Raw genomic sequence first — 12,500 nt, 5'->3', positions numbered from 1 at the left:
GATGTGAGGGGGGTGTAGAGACCAGACTTACCAGCTGTAGATGATCTACGAAAAAAAAAACTGTTCCAATTAACTTTTGAAAATGTACTTTCAAATATTACTGCAGACAAACCAGCATCATTTCTTTTGAATCTTTTCCTTCCCATCTTTGGTCCTGTGTTTTCGCTGAGGCACAGTGGACGGAACACGTCATTTCGTTTATTGACATCAGCGTTTAATCTTGGTACATTTCTAGAGCTATGTCATGACCGAATTTCTGGTCCGTTACAATGGCTGGCTATGCGTAATCAATGTTTTCCCTGAGCGTTAGCCTTTTTCTCGCTGCGTTGGTGCTGGCCCCTTGTTATTTTACGAGTCGTGGCGATAACGACCCAAAGCTCGCCAATATCGCCAACGTAAGTCTTAAAGAGGAACGAGAGAGTTAGGCCGATGAAAAAATAGAAGTGTAAACAGACGAAATCCGTTGAAAAAGAGAAGATGCAGACATATACAGAAAAAGAGAGGAGATTTAGCGGAGTTATACACTTCCGGCAACCCTGAAACGCTTATACCAGCACGTGTAGCAGTATTGACATACACCGCAGCTGCCCTGGACTGTGCATGTTCAGTTCTTTGTCTTGCTGTGTCAGTTTTAATTTCAATGCTGAGCGTCGTTCTCGAGAAATCAAAAGTGTTTCATTTATCTCTCTGTCTTGTCACACAGAAACACAAGATGCTATGAATAGATAGAATTAGGTAGATATGTGAAGAAAGGTATACTGAGAAGATATGCAGGAGAGATAAATAGATTAGTGGAGATAGAGACATGTATTTACATACATAGATGACAAAATGATATTTGTGAAGATGAAAACAAGAGATAGATATACGGGAAATTAACCAAATCGACACATAAATACACACACGAATATTAAAAAGAAAAAAAAAATCGACAAATAGACAGACATATATATACCATCCGTCTGAACGCTCAGTAGCTCACCCCCATTGGATAAAAGAAGTCACAGTGTTTGCAGACGTGAAAGTGAAACTGATCCCAGTCCCGTCTGCTCAATGGCGGGGAGACTGTCCACGCCCTACAAAAGAAAGTAAATTCCCCTTTATTGTAGCAATGAGACAGCGGATTTCGAGCTGGTTATAGTATGAGTAATTCGTAAGCATCTTTTCATATGTGGTTCATTTGTCAAGTTTTATAACAAAGGGATGTAATTATGCATATAATTACAGACAGCATAATAAAGACACACACGGAATCACACACACACACACACACACACACACACACACACACACACACACACACACACACACACACACACACATACACACACACACACACACACACACACATATATATATATATATATATATATATATATATATATATATATATATATATATATATATATATGTGTGTGTGTGTGTGTGTGTATATATACATATATACATATATATATATATATATATATATATATATATATATATATATATATATATATGTGTGTGTGTATATATATACATATATATATATATATATATATATATATATATATATATATATATATATATGCAAGGCAGACACATAAACAGCAAATAAATAACTCAAAACAACTAACTAAAACATATAATTTTACCTACGCAACCGAAAGGTGCAGATGCCCTGCAAGCGTTTATCATGAATAGCGACAAGTGTGCCATGGTTTTGACACCTGTTTCAGCCACGTGGTTTTCCTAGCCCCTATCCTACCCAATGCTACCTTATCCTATTCTCTCCTATTTAAACCTATTCCTCCTCTATCTTATCCTACCGTCTACACTCTTCTCCTATCCGACATCACCCTGCCCTATTCTGTCCAACCCCATTGTATCTTATCATTTCCTCTTTTATCCTACCGTAACTTCATTAATCTTAAGTATTACATATTCTCAGCCAAGTTAAATAGGACTTTCAGACGGCAGCACGTTCGACTTACACTGATGATGTGGAGGCACGATGGTTATCACGAACCTTTAATTAAAAGTAAATCTGTAAATCTTCTAAAGAGCTTCCCTTGTCCGTATTGGTGAGCCGTTTTGCATGATATCAATCGCCGTATAGAAAGATTAGATAGGATAACAGTCGATTATTATATTATTATTGTCTATTTTATCATATTAGCAGCATCGGTGATATTAGCTCTGGTGGCAATGGTAATAATTTCCAATATCTATCGTTGTTGATATAATTATTACTTTTTGTGTTCGCTATAGCATTATCATGATTGCTTGTATTGTCGTCACTATTTGCTTTCGAATATTTTCGAAATTATGATTATTAAGAAAACAATCGTCATTTAGTTTTTTATCATTACCATAAACTTAATCGTTATTATCATTAAAATTATTTATATTGTTATTATTATCATTATCTTTATTATTATTATTGTTGTTATTGTTAATATCATTATTATTATGATTATGATTATTATTATCATTATTATTACTATTGTTGTTATTATTATCATTATTACTATCATCATTATTTTTATTATTATCATTATTATTATCATCATTATTATTATTATTATTATTACGATTGTTATTATCATTATCATCACTTAATTGCTTTTTATTATCATTATCATTTCATTATCATTAATAATAATAACAATAATATGAAAATAATAATAATAATAATATCATTATTATCATTATTATTATTGTCATTATTGTTATCATTATTATTGTTTTTTATTATTTATCTTTTGATTATTATCATCACAATTATTATTATTATTATTATCATTATTATTATTATGAATTTCATTATTATCATCATTGTTATTGTTATCACTGTCATTGCCAACATTATTGTTATTGTTATCAATTATTATCATTATTATTATTATTAACATTATTATTACTGATATTATTATCATTATTATTATTATTAGTAGTAGTAGTAGTAGTAGTATCATTATCATTATTATTATTATTACTATTATTATTATTATTGTTACTATTAGTGTTATTTTTATCATTATTATTTACATAACCATTATTATGATTATCATTATTATTATTATAACTATCATTATTATTTTTTCATTATTATTATTACTATCATTATCATTATTACAATTATTATTATTATCATTATTATTATTATCGTCATTATTATTATTAGTATCATCATCATCATTATTATTATTATTATTATTATCAATATCATTATTGTTATTACTATTATTAATATGATTTTTATTATTATTATCATTATTGTTATTATCATTATCATTATTATTACAATTATTATTATTATTATTATTACTATTATCATTTTCATTATTACTATAATTTTTCCATTATTGCTGTCATCACTATTATAATTATTGTCATTATTATTATTATTATTATTATTATCATTATTATTATTATTGTTGTTGTTGTTGTTGTTATTATTATTATTACTGTTATCATTATTATCATTATTATTATTATTGCGATTATTATTAATAGTAGCAGTAGTAGTAGTAGTTTCTCTCTCTCTCTCTCTCTCTCTATCCATCTATCTATCTATCTATCTATTTATCTATCTCTTTCTTCCTTTCACTCTCTCTCTCTCTCTCTCTCTCTCTCTGTAAGGGACTGTAAGTACCTCTAAACAATAGCTATAACTGGTTGGGGAGTGATAGTGCTTGACTCTTTATTAAGGGAGAGTACAAGGAAACACACGAGACATTGTCTTCAGGTAAGCGCTGAGTGAGGCGTCGCGTATCCGGCGAGCCTGCCCTGGGGGGGGGGGGGGGGGGGAGGCTGGTGGAGACCCGGGCACGGTGACTTCCGGGAGAGAACTGAAGGGTCAGATGAGGTCAGAGATAATCATTAAGGCTCTCGCTGGTGTGATGGTACCATGTTGACTTAGAGCCATATGTTAAACAGCCACGTGGTCTATTGGTCTAATGGCTTACAGAATTCGTGTTAATGCATATGCTAAATTGCTCGGCTACCTACTCACGCCTCGCCCTCGAAATGCCTTAGATTGGCCTCAAGGCGTCCAAGCAGGCGGCGCCCTCTCACAGCATCCTGGGGCGACTGGTACCTGCGCTGGCGAGTTCCTGGTCCTTCGCTGGATCTACGGGTGTCCTGGCAGGCGGCGCCCTTCCGCTTCATCATGGGGAGGCTTAATATCTGTTCTGACGAACATCCTGGTCCGCAGGCCTATGGCGATCTTCCGGTGACGTCCTTCCCACAGCATCCTATGGTGACCGTTTCTGCAGCAGAGTCCTCTTTCGGTGCCATGTCGGATATCGTCGATCCAATTGTTATGTATAGTCGGGGAAAGATAGTAGGAGAAAAAGAAAGACAACAGAAAGAAAGGGATGTTAAGTGCTACTAGCCAGTTATTCATATAAATCTGCAGTTTTTAATGTTCGTTTTTATTATATATATTTTATGTTCGTTTTTATTATATATATTTTTGTTTTCGTTTTGTGCTTTACTTCCACAGATTAAGAAGAAAATAGAAGAGGGAGACGTCAGTAGTGATCCGCAGGGACCTGGCACGAACTACAACCGTCTCTGATAGACATAAAAGTAGATAAGTGAAACGTCGTCACACAGAGAAGAAATGTGTGTCATCATGTACTAGTCACTCGTCACGACGGGCAAAATCGCGGGCAAAAGAGATACATCATAGATCTTTACGCCTACAACTATTATAGCAACAAACCCAGTTAATGAAAAGGTTCCATTGCCTTTTATTTTGCGTGGATGAGTGAGCGTGTGTGTGTATGTGTGTGAGCGACAATAAGCATGAATGAGAATGAAAGTGAGAGTGAGCTCACACAGATAATGTATCACAAACACGAAGATTATTGATACAAAAATATTTCTACCTCATTGAATTCAACATTTAATGATATGCGACAGAATGTACACACTAATGAACTTGAAAAAAATGTTCGCAAGCTTTCTCGCAAGCAAATCTCCCCGGGTCAGAAATGTACTACGCAATCCATGATTCTATTTAAACTACATTTCGGATTCATTACACAATTCTGAAATGCCGAGGTAGCTATTGCCCAGCTATGTATGTCAGACTACGTAAGACTTCATCGACGAGGGGTCCCTATGTCCAAAATGCCGTACGAAATGAAGTGCACTGAACGAGCCGGGAAAGTTTATAAATAACTCGCGCTACTCTGCGTCTCTGTGATGGGCGCTCGTGACATTTCTTACGGGTATCTATCACAAATCACACGATCGCTTGGGACGTATCCAAAGCATGCAAGCGATCTATATAGGGTAAGAAGGGCGTAAATTAATAAGCGAATAACGATTTTAACTTAAACCCTAGTCCTAAATTAATAAATGGACGTACTTTGGGTCACACCAACTTGAATAAAAGTTCGGTTTTACTATCGTAACGTCGGAGCGAAGATCTATTAGGTGATTTACTCAACTCCGGGTTACATCGGGCATCCCTGTGTATATAGGGAAGATCCTATCGCTATACAATTTTTTTTTTTTTTCATAGAAAACAACAACCGACCGGAAGGTAAGGTCGGGTCGAGGAGAAGAATGTGAGCCATTTATAAAATGATATGTTGTCCATGATAACGATATAAAATCACGAACGCATTAGATTTGTTGTAGTTGAGACAATAATAGTCTCTATTAAAGAGATAAATTAATTAAATACTTTGATAATTAATTTCGTGTTTGTTGGTGAATACCGTGACCATACAGTAATGCGATCTAAGGTCAGAAGAATAGTGTCAGAGCGTTACCATTTCCTGTCAGTTAGAACTTTTACCCAACAAAATCAACGTGAGAGTGACTGCACATACGGCTTAACATATTTATGGGAGAAGAAGGGAAGGAAAAGAAATGAAAAGGCCTTTTACGACTCACGGTCTTAGTGGTTGTTACTCAACCACCTAGTTTGATGCGCCTTGCTTAGACACCACCACCAGCACTACTGCGCATGCGCGTGAGCTTGTGATGAGGTGTTGACCCGACTGATCACTCTCTTCCACGGGCGCCACTCCTCCACTTAACACGCTGTTGTTGTATCTTTTTTCGTTATTTCTCAGGTTTGTTTTACCTTTGTTAGGACTAGGGTTAAAGTTTACAAGATTATGTAGACTTTAATTAGGTAGGATCGGTGATGGTATCTTTGTTTGATTTGTAACTGTATTCCGTAAGTAAAGAAGCAATTAACGTGTGTTTTTTACTTTAATCTTTCTTTAAAACATAGCAAACCGAATTAATTGAATAAACAGAGTTGCAGTTGAATTAATTTGCAAAGAACACTGACATAACGGATTAAAGATATATACTATTACATAAAAATTATACTTATCAAAGTGACTATATATGAATCTTAATTCACTTTTTAAATAACTACAAATCACATTGGAAAAGTTATCTAAGTAAAAGGTATAATAACAAGATAAGGAAATATGCTGAGACTTAACGGTGATCGGGAGTTGAGCTTGGCCATATCGGGTCATTTTGTAACTGGCCACAGCTCGTTGATGCACTCTAGTCGTGATAAATGGGGGCCTGACCGGGATTTGAAAGATTTGAACGATGTTCTATTATTTCTTAGAAGTTTAAACATATGAAGTGTTGAAAGTGATGATGCATCGCTGTTATTTTGCATTTGCAACTTACTCTTTCAGACGTTTTAAAACTGCCATTTGTAACATTAGTTTATTCCTATCAGTGTTACCTTTTGCAATATTCGTTCCTTTTGTGATTGTTCCCATATGCAATGTATGTTCCCATTGGTTTATTGTATATTGCTATTTGCAACATATGTTCCCCTTGGTGTTTAATTGCCATTTGTAACGAATTAATTGCTTGTCTTCCGACTAAATCCCCAGGTAACATACTCGTGGTTTTGTATAACCTCTTGCAACATATGTCCCTTGCCATTTGTAATGTGCATTCCGTTTGGTATGTCAAATATAAACATTTGGAATGTGCGTTTCCCTAGGGATGCTAGTGCGTATTTAATTGTTGATTTCACATCGTTATAAGATGTACTTGTGTTAAATCGCACATTTAATTGTGCTAAAATCTTAAGCTGTTTCACATAAAATTGTAAATTGAGAGTAACATTTAATTGAAGATGTATACATATGACTGTTGATACTGTAACGTTTGTTTAGGGGCTGTGATCGCCATTGTACTAATTGCAAGTAAAGATACCAGTTTTTTTTTTTTTTTGTATTTAATATTCTGTCTAGCTTAGCTAGCTTAATTTCGCATGTTTTCTTGTTACAAAATGGTGTTTTCTGTCGAAAATGTCGTTATTAATCCCTCTGCGGATTTGCTGGTACCTTTAAAGAAAGCACAGTGGTGTGAGTTGGCAGCCCATTATGAACTTCCTATTCGATCCTCATTACGGAAAGATATAATCCGTGAAATGGTGTTTGACCATTTGGTGGCGCTTGCTGTGCTCACTAGAGAGGATGGATGATATAATAGACGATCTCGGGAAGGCTAGGTATCTCTCCAAGCGAAACCTTTTACAGGGTTACTACCAGGTGCCCCTCAGTGAGAGAGCCAAACCTATATCTGCCTTTGTCATCCCCTCAGGACTTTATGAATTCACCGTCCTCCCATTTGGAATGCGGAACGCCCCTGCAACCTTTCAGCGGCTGATGAACTTCCTAACTGCTGATTTGGAGGGTGTAAGATGTTACCTTGACGACCTGGTGGTCTGGAGCTCATCATGGGAAGATCACTTGATTCGACTTCGTGCCTTGTTTTCCACTCTTGCGGAAGCTAGCCTCACCGTTAACCTCATGAAGAGTGAGTTTGGCCACCCCCATGTCATCTTCCTGGGCCATGTGGTGGGCCAGGGTCAATTAGCCCCTGTTGCAGCGAAGATTGAGGCTATTCAGCAATATCCAGCTCCCACTACACGCAAAAGTCTGATGCGATTTATCGGCCTGGCTGGGTACTACAGAAGATTTTGCAAGAATTTTGCCCAGGTTTCTTCTCCCCTTACGGACTTGCTCAGTACCAAGAGGACATTCAAGTAATCAAACAGCATTTGAAAATTTGAAAAACATGCTGACAAATGCTCCAGTGCTGCAAGCCCCCGACATGAATAAACCGTTTAGTATTCACGTGGATGCCAGTGATACAGGTATTGGAGCAGTGTTGCTTCAACCTGGCCCCAGTGAAGTGTTACACCCTGTGTGCTACATGTCATTTAAATACAAGCCGTATCAAAAATCGTATGCCACCGTTGAAAAGGAGGCTTTAGGGTTAATAGTAGCATTGGAAAAGTTTAAAGTTTACCTACTAAGCAATAGGTATCCCATTGAAATATTCAGATCATAATCCACTTCGGTTTATTGAAGGTGTACATGTCAAGAATATGAGAGTTCTAAGATGGGCTTTGGAACTACAGCCATATAATATCAAAATTACTCATATAAAAGATAAAGAAAACATTATTGCAGATGCTCTCTCCAGGGCTTAAACAGTGTCAAATATGTGTTTTACGTATAGTATTCAGCTTATTAGCTTAGCTTTTAGATTCGAAGTTCTGTCTGGCATACGTTTTGCCCTTCTGGGAAAAAGTTCTTTTGGGGGGAGATTTTACGACCCACGGTCTTAGTGGTTGTTACTCAACCACCTAGTTTGATGCGCCTTGCTTAGACACCACCACCAGCACTACTGCGCATGCGCGCGAGCTTGTGATGAGGTGGTGACCCGACTGATCACTCTCTTCCACGGGCGCCACTCCTCCACTTAACGCGCTGTTGTTGTATCTTTTTTCGTTATTTCTCAGGTTTGTTTTACCTTTGTTAGGAATTGGGTTAAAGTTTACAAGATTATGTAGACTTTAATTAGGTAGGATCGGTGATGGTATCTGTGTTCGTTTTGTAACTGTTTTCCGTAAGTACAGAAGCAATGGACGTGTTTTTTTTTTACTTTAATCTTTCTTTAAAACATAGTAAACCGAATTAATTGAATAAACAGAGTTGCAGTTGCATTAATTTGCAAAGAATACTGACATAACGGCTTAAAGATGTATACTATTACATAAAAATTACTTATCAAAGCGACTATATAAGAATCTTAATTTACTTTTTAAATAACTAAAAATCATATTGGAAAAGTTATCTAAGTAAAAGATATAATAACAAGATAAGGAAATATGCTGAGACCTAACGGTGATTGTTCATTCTAGACAGTCTTTTATCTACGACGGGTGTTGAGCTTGGCCATATCGGGCCATTTTGTAACTGGCCACAGCTCGTTGACGCACTCTAGTCGTGATAGGCCCAAAACGTGTACTCATGTGGTTTGGAAGACATGATCGTGTCGTGGAAGCGTTGGACGAGCGGATTTCGGAGGCTGTGTCCGTATTGCGGACCAAAAGGACGCAATTACCACGCTGTCACAAGACTGTAAAAGGCTCTAAGTACATCTAAACAATGGCTATAACTGGTTGGGCAGCGATATGGTTAAACGGCTTGACACGTTATTAAGGAAGCGTACAACATAGAGACGTTCTCCTGAGTGCGGTGTCGCGTGTCCGGCCAGTCTGCTAAACAGCCACGTGGTCCATTGGTCTAATGGAATACAGAATTCGTGCTAATATACATCTCTCTCTCTCTCTCTCTCTCTCTCTCTCTCTCTCTCTCTCTCTCTCTCTCTCTCTCTCTCTCTCTCGCTCTCTCTTTCTCTCTCTCTCTCTCTCTCTCTCTCTCTCTCTCTCTCTCTCTCTCTCTCTCTCTCTCTCTCTCTCTCTCTCTCTCTCTCTCTCTCTCTCTCTCTCGGTAGCTCTCTCTCTCTCTCGGTAGCTCTCTCTCTCTCTCTCTCTCTCTCTCTCTCTCTCTCTCTCTCTCTCGGTAGCTCTCTCTCTCTCTCTCTCTCTCGGTAGCTCTCTCTCTCTCTCTCTCTCTCTCTCTCTCTCTCTCTCTCTCGGTAGCTTTCTATTTCTCTCTCTATTTCTCTCTCTATTTCTTTCTCTATTTCTCTCTCTATTTCTCTCTCTATTTCTCTCTCTTTCTCTCTCTCTTTCTCTCCCTCTTTCTCTCTCTCTTTCTCTCCGTCTTTCACTTTCTTTCTCTCCCTCTTTCTCTTTCTTTCTCTCTATTTCTTTCTCTTTCTTTCTCTCTATTTCTTTCTCTTTCTTTCCCTTTCTTTCTCTCTATTTCTTTCCCTTTCTCTCTCAAGCCTCAATGTCTAGAGGAACGAAAACTAGATGACGTCACTGTCAATATAATCACTGCAATTTTCAAGTCGACACCAGCATTCATCGTTCTCTCAAATTCATCAGAAGCAGGATACACCCGGATTGCTTGAATAATCAATTAATCCAACCAGGCATAAAGATAATTGGTCCATTTACTTGATATCAAAAGGACGAGTTGACAATAGTTGACAAGTTCGACGAAAATTTGACTTTTGACCCTTTTCCTCTCGCCTCCCTTGTCACCTTCTCACCCTTTTCTTCCTTCTCCCCTCACTTCCCTTTCTCTCCCTTCTCCCCTCGCCTCCCTTCTCTCCCTTTTCACCTTTCTCCCCTCGCCTTCCTTCTCTCCCTTCTCCCCTCACCTCCCTTTCTCTCCCTTCTCCCCTCGCCTCCCTTTCTCTCCCTTCTCCTCTCGCCTCTCTTACTCTCCCTTCTCCCCTCGCCTCCCTTCTCTCCCTTCACTCCTCGCCTCCCTTCTCTCCCTTCTCCCCTCGCCTCCCTTCTCTCCCTTCTCCCCTCGCCTCCCTTCTCTCCCTTCTCCCCTCGCCTCCCTTCTCTCCCTTCTCCCCTCGCCTCCCTTCTCTCCCTTCTCCCCTCGCCTCCCTTATCTCCCTTCTCCCCTCGCCTCCCTTCTCTCCCTTCTCCCCTCGCCTCCCTTCTCTCCCTTCTCCCCTCGCCTCCCTTCTCTCCCTTCTCCCCTCGCCTCCCTTCTCTCCCTTCTCCCCTCGCCTCCCTTCTCTCCCTTCACTCCTCGCCTCCCTTCTCTCCCTTCTCCCCTCGCCTCTCTTACTCTCCCTTCTCCCCTCGCCTCCCTTCTCTCCCTTCACTCCTCGCCTCCCTTATCTCGCCTCCCTTCTCTCCCTTCTCCCCTCGCCTCCCTTCTCTCCCTTCTCCCCTCGCCTCCCTTCTCTCCCTTCACTCCCTCGCCCTCCCTTCTCTCCCTTCTCCCCTCGCCTCCCTTCTCTCCCTTCTCCCCTCGCCTCCTTTCTCTCCCTTCCCCTCGTCTCCCTTCTCTCCCTTCTCCTCGCCTCCCTTCTCTCCCTTCTCCTCGCCTCCCTTCTCTCCCTTCTCCCCTCGCCTCCCTTCTCTCCCTTCTCCCCTCGCCTCCCTCTCTCTCCATCAGCTCCCTCTCCTCTCCCCTCTCTCCCTTCTCCCCTCGCCTCCCTTCTCTCCCTTCACTCCTCGCCTCCCTTCTCTCCCTTCACCCTCTCCGCTCCTCCTCTCCTCCCCTTCTCTCCCCTCGCCTCCCTTCTCTCCCTTCTCCCCTCGCCTCCCTTCTCTCCCTTCTCCCCTCGCCTCCCTTTCTCTCCCTTCTCCCCTCGCCTCCCTTTCTCTCCCTTCTCCCCTCACTTCCCTTTCTCTCCCTTCTCCCCTCGCCTCCCTTTCTCTCCCTTCTCCCCTCACTTCCCTTTCTCTCCCTTCTCCCCTCGCCTCCCTTCTCTCCCTTTTCACCTTTCTCCCCTCGCCTTCCTTCTCTCCCTTCTCCCCTCACCTCCCTTTCTCTCCCTTCTCCCCTCGCCTCCCTTTCTCTCCCTTCTCCTCTCGCCTCTCTTACTCTCCCTTCTCCCCTCGCCTCCCTTCTCTCCCTTCACTCCTCGCCTCCCTTCTCTCCCTTCTCCCCTCGCCTCCCTTCTCTCCCTTCTCCCCTCGCCTCCCTTCTCTCCCTTCACTCCTCGCCTCCCTTCTCTCCCTTCTCCCCTCGCCTCCCTTCTCTCCCTTCTCCCCTCGCCTCCCTTTATCTCCCTTCTCCCCTCGCCTCCCTTTTCTCCCTTATCTCCCTTCTCCCCTCGCCTCCCTTCTCTCCCTTCTCCCCTCGCCTCCCTTCTCTCCATTCTCCCCTCGCCTCCCTTCTCTCCCTTCTCCCCTCGCCTCCCTTTTCACCTTTCTCCCCTCGCCTCCCTTCTCTCCCTTCTCCCCTCGCCTCCCTTTCTCTCCCTTCTCCCCTCACTTCCCTTTCTCTCCCTTCTCCCCTCACTTCCCTTTCTCTCCCTTCTCCCCTCGCCTCCCTTTTCTCCCTTCTCTCCCTTCTCCCCTCCCTTTTCTCCCTTCTCTCCCTTCTCCCCTCACTTCCCTTTCTCTCCCTTCTCCCCTCGTCCCCCTTCTCTCTCTTCTCCCCTCGCCCCCCTTCTCTCCCTTCTCCCCTCGCCTCCCTTCTCTCCCTTTTCACCTTTCTCCCCTCGCCTCCTTTCTCTCCCTTTTCACCTTTCTCCCCTCGCCTCCCTTCTCACCCTTCTCCCCTCACCTCCCTTTCTCTCCCTTCTCCCCTTGCCTCCCTTTCTCTCCCTTCTCC

At 41.0% G+C, this 12,500-nt stretch overlaps 1 protein-coding gene across 1 annotated transcript in view; it reads left to right on the top strand.

Moving 5' to 3' along the window:
* The first annotated feature begins 8,228 nt into the window (after positions 1-8,228).
* Positions 8,229-12,500, top strand: part of LOC125045840 (protein bric-a-brac 1-like) — a 35,062-nt gene continuing 30,790 nt past the window's right edge. The window contains exon 1 of the mRNA XM_047643365.1: positions 8,229-8,797. The gene's annotated coding sequence lies outside the window, so the exon portion shown is untranslated. The remainder of the gene's footprint in view (positions 8,798-12,500) is intronic.

The sequence above is a fragment of the Penaeus chinensis genome, chromosome 38 (assembly GCF_019202785.1).
Source record: "Penaeus chinensis breed Huanghai No. 1 chromosome 38, ASM1920278v2, whole genome shotgun sequence".
Taxonomy (NCBI): Eukaryota; Metazoa; Arthropoda; class Malacostraca; order Decapoda; family Penaeidae; genus Penaeus; species Penaeus chinensis.
The sequence above is the reverse complement of the archived record's forward strand: the minus strand, read 5'-3'. Positions and strand labels throughout refer to the sequence as shown.